At 43.8% G+C, this 4,153-nt stretch overlaps 1 non-coding gene across 1 annotated transcript; it reads right to left on the bottom strand.

Moving 5' to 3' along the window:
• Positions 1 to 3,523: 3,523 nt before the first annotated feature.
• Positions 3,524 to 3,596, bottom strand: TRNAG-UCC (transfer RNA glycine (anticodon UCC)). Its single transcript has one exon. It is a non-coding gene; the product is annotated as a tRNA-Gly (tRNA).
• Between the last annotated feature and the right edge of the window lie 557 nt (positions 3,597 to 4,153).

Raw genomic sequence — 4,153 nt, 5'->3', positions numbered from 1 at the left:
CCTAAGTTCTTACATCAAAATTTTTTTTCTTGTTTATGTCCTTAACTTCTTTTTAAAAATAATTTTATTTATTTTTGGCTGTGCTGGGTCTTCCTTGCTTTGTGCAGGCTTTCTCTAGTTGCGGCGAGCAGGGGCTACTCTTCACCGCAGTGTGCGGGCTTCTCACTGCAGTGGCTTCTCTTGTTGCGGAGCACAGGCTCTAGGCACACGGGCTTCAGTAGTTGCCACACCACGGGCTCAGTAGCTGTGGTGCACGGGCTTAGCTGCTCCAAGGCATGTGGGATCTTCCTAGGGATCAGATCTGTGTCCCCAGAATTGGCAGGTGAATTCTTATTCACTGAGCCACCAAGGAAGTCCCAAATTTGGCTTTTTAACAGGGATCAAGACCATCCCCATGCAAAAGAAATGCAAAAAGCAAAATGGCTGTCTGAGGAGGCCTTACAAATAGCTGTGAAAAGAAGAGAAGCAAAAAGCAAAGGAGAAAAGGAAAGATATAAGCTTCTGAGTGCAGAGTTCCAAAAAATAGCAAGGAGAGATAAGAAAGCCTTCCTCAGTGATCACTGCAAAGAAATAGAGGAAAACAATAGAATGGGAAAGACTAGAGATCTCTTCAAGAAAATTAGAGATACCAAGGGAACATTTCATGCAAAGATGGGCTCAATAAAGGACAGAAACTGTATGGACCTAACAGAAGCAGAAGATATTAAGAAGAGGTGGCAAGAATACACAGAAGAACTGTACAAAAAAGAGCTTCATGACCCAGATAACCAGGATACTGTGATCACTGACCTAGAGCCAGACATCCTGGAATGTGAAGTCAAGTGGGCCTTAGAAAGCATCACTACGAACAAAGCTAGTGGAGGTGATGGAATTCCAGGTGAGCTATTTCAAATCCTGAAAGATGATGCTGTGAAAGTGCTGCACTCAATATGCCAACAAATTTGGAAAACTCAGCAGTGGCCACAAGACTGGAAAAGGTCAGTTTTCATTTCAATCCTAAAGAAAGGCAAGGCCAATGAATGCTCAAACTACCACACAAGTGCACTCATCTCACACACTAGCAAAGTAATGCTCAAAATTCTCCAAGCCAGGCTTCAGCAATACGTGAATCGTGAACTTCCAGATGTTCAAGCTGGTTTTAGAAAAGGCAGAGGAACCAGAGATCAAATTGCCAACATCTGCTGGATCATGGAAAAAGCAAGAGCGTTCCAGTAAAACATCTATTTCTCCTTTATTGACTATGCCAAAGCCTTTGACTGTGTGGATCACAAAAAACTGTGGAAAATTCTGAAAGAGATGGGAATATCAGACCACCTGACCTGCCTTTTGAGATAGCTGTATGCAGGTCGGGAAGCAACACTTAGAACTGGACATGGAACAACAGACTGGTTCCAAATAGGAAAAGGAGTACGTCAAGGCTGTATATTGTCACCCTGCTTATTTAACTTATATGCAGAATGCATCATGAGAAACACTGGACTGGAAGAAACACAAGCTGGAATCAAGATTGCCAGGAGAAATACTGATAACCTCAGATATGCAGATGACACCACCCTTATGGCAGAAAGTGAAGTGGAACTCAAAAGCCTCTTGATGAAAGTGAAAGAGGAGATTGAAAAAGTTGGCTTAAAGCTCAACATTCAGAAAACGAAGATCATGGCATCCGGTCCCATCACTTCATGGGAAATAGATGGGGAAACAGTGGAAACAGTGGAAACAGTGTCAGACTTAATTTTTCTGGACTCCAAAATCACTGCAGATGGTGACTGCAGCCATGAAATTAAAAGACGCTTACTCCTTGGAAGGAAAGTTATGACCAACCTAGATAGCATATTCAAAAGCAGAGACATTACTTTGCCGACAAAGGTCCGTCTAGTCAAGGCTATGGTTTTTCCAGTGGTCATGTATGGATGTGAGAGTTGGACTGTGAAGAAGGCTGAGTGCCGAAGAATTGATGCTTTTGAGCTGTGGTGTTGGAGAAGACTCTTGAGAGTACCTTGGACTGCAAGGAGATCCAACCAGTCCATCCTAAAGGAGATTAGTCCTGGGTTTTCATTAGAGGGACTGATGCTGAAGCTGAAACTCCAGTCCTTTGGCCACCTCATGCGAAGAGTTGACTCATTGGAAAAGACTCTGATGCTGGGAGGGATTGGGGGCAGGAGGAGAAGGGGATGACAGAGGATGAGATGGCTGGATGGCATCACCGACTCGATGGGCGTGAGTTTGAGTGAACTCTGGGAGTTGGTGATGGACAGGGAGGCCTGGTGTGCTGCAGTTCATGGGGTCGCAAAGAATCTGACACGACTTAGTGACTGAACTGAACTGAATCTTTTCTCCTGAGCCACTGACTCCTTGAACCCAGGGTTTGTGTCATTCACTTTTGTGTGAAGTTGAAACATATTAAACGGCCGATGTCTGACCCTCTTTTGCTGCAGAAACAGCAGTTCCAAGGAAGCTAATCTACTGTCTCCTTACCCCTCAGCACAGCATCAGGCTCTTGGATGAACCCACTGAAGTGATTGCACATTGGCATCTGGTATTTACAAACAGGTCCACTTATTGTCTCACTCAAATATCCTTAAGTGTATTTACATTAATATGATTTGCCAGATAATTTATATTCACATTTTGTAAATACAGTCGAGGTGTGTGTATCATTGGACGATTATTGATATGTTTGTGCAGGGTGTAAACAGAGCTTCAGGATGAACCTCATGTTTCCTAGGAGCAGGAAAGCCTCTGGATGTGAGGAAAAAAATCGGCAAACCTCTAATTCTTTCTGGTTTTTGATTTCTTTTTAAAATTGTCAGCTAAAGAGAGTGAGGAGGCTTGAACGAAGGCCAGTGTAATTTTTTCCACCCAAAGCGAGGCTCTGGCTGCCTTGCTGTGAGGCTGGATGCTGACAGCGGTGTTGGGCGGACTGACTGTTCAGCAGATGCTTCATTAGGGACCGTCCATCTGTCTGGAGAGCTGACCACATTTCTTCATGAAGCATTGGTCCTTCTTTTTTTACTTTGATACCGACAGCTATGATGTTAGCCCTGAGTTACTGATCTCTGACCTCAGATTTTCCACAGGCTCAGGTAAGAATTCTCTCTGTCAACACAAGCAAATAATTCAGGTGGTCCATATACAACTGGAAAAAAAAAAAATCAAACCTGCAAACTTGAGAACCTAGATGAAACCTCTCCATTTCAAAGGATGAATGTGGTGAAAGATGAGATGGCCTGCTTTCTCAGGTCACCTCTGGGAGGAAAGCCTGAGAAACAGATACCCACACTTCCCAGGGATGAAGTGATGGGAGCTCGGGGCCTGTCTCTGAGACTTCCTACCTGCCAAGCCTGGGTGGAGTCTGTCGTTCCACGGGCCCTTGAAGGAGGTCAGCCTTCTGTAGCATGCAAGAGGAGGGTCAGTGTTTAGGACTAGATGATAATTTAGCTATGAACAGGCATCACATAAGTTTCTTTCTTTCTTTTCTTTCTTTTTTTTTTTTTGCTACAATGTGTGGTGTGTGGGATCTTAGTTCCCTGACCAGGGATTGAACCCAGGCCCTCTGCATTGGAAGTACAGAGTCCTAACCACTGAACCACCAGTAAAGTCCCAGTGGGACTCAGGTCCAGTTGCCCCCAGTGGCAACTGGCTTAATAATGCCTCCTTCAAGGATGCCCTCCCTTCCCTATTTGCTTCTCAATTTCCTTTCCTTGTTTACCTTCTCTTCCCAAATCAAATACTTTCACTCAAATCTTTGTCTCTTCATCTGCTTTTGGAGCCCCAACTAAAATTGCTGGGTAAAGAAAAAAACCAACAGATTTCTTTACTACAGAACTTTTCAGAGTCTTTAACATGCTAATGTACTTTGTGACTATCCAAGAAAGAGATTCAGTCTGCAGAATTTCCCAAATATTGACTACGAAACCATATTCCCTGCCCCCCTCTCACAGATATCTCTTGAGAGCAGTATCTCCAGCAAAATATTTTGGAAGACATTCTCTTCACTTTGCTGATGAGAATGTCATCGGTCTCTATATTTTACCGAGAAGAGGACTCTCCCAGCAAAGTCCAGGGTTCATCTAATGTGTCACAGTCAACAATGGCAGAATTATACCTGGACTCTAGACTTCATTTTCTCTCTTCACTACACAAGCTTGCGTCT

This window comes from Bos javanicus, chromosome 12 (genome assembly GCF_032452875.1).
Source record: "Bos javanicus breed banteng chromosome 12, ARS-OSU_banteng_1.0, whole genome shotgun sequence".
NCBI classification, from domain to species: Eukaryota; Metazoa; Chordata; class Mammalia; order Artiodactyla; family Bovidae; genus Bos; species Bos javanicus.
Note: the sequence above shows the minus strand (reverse complement) of the source record. Positions and strands in the feature narration are given on the sequence as shown.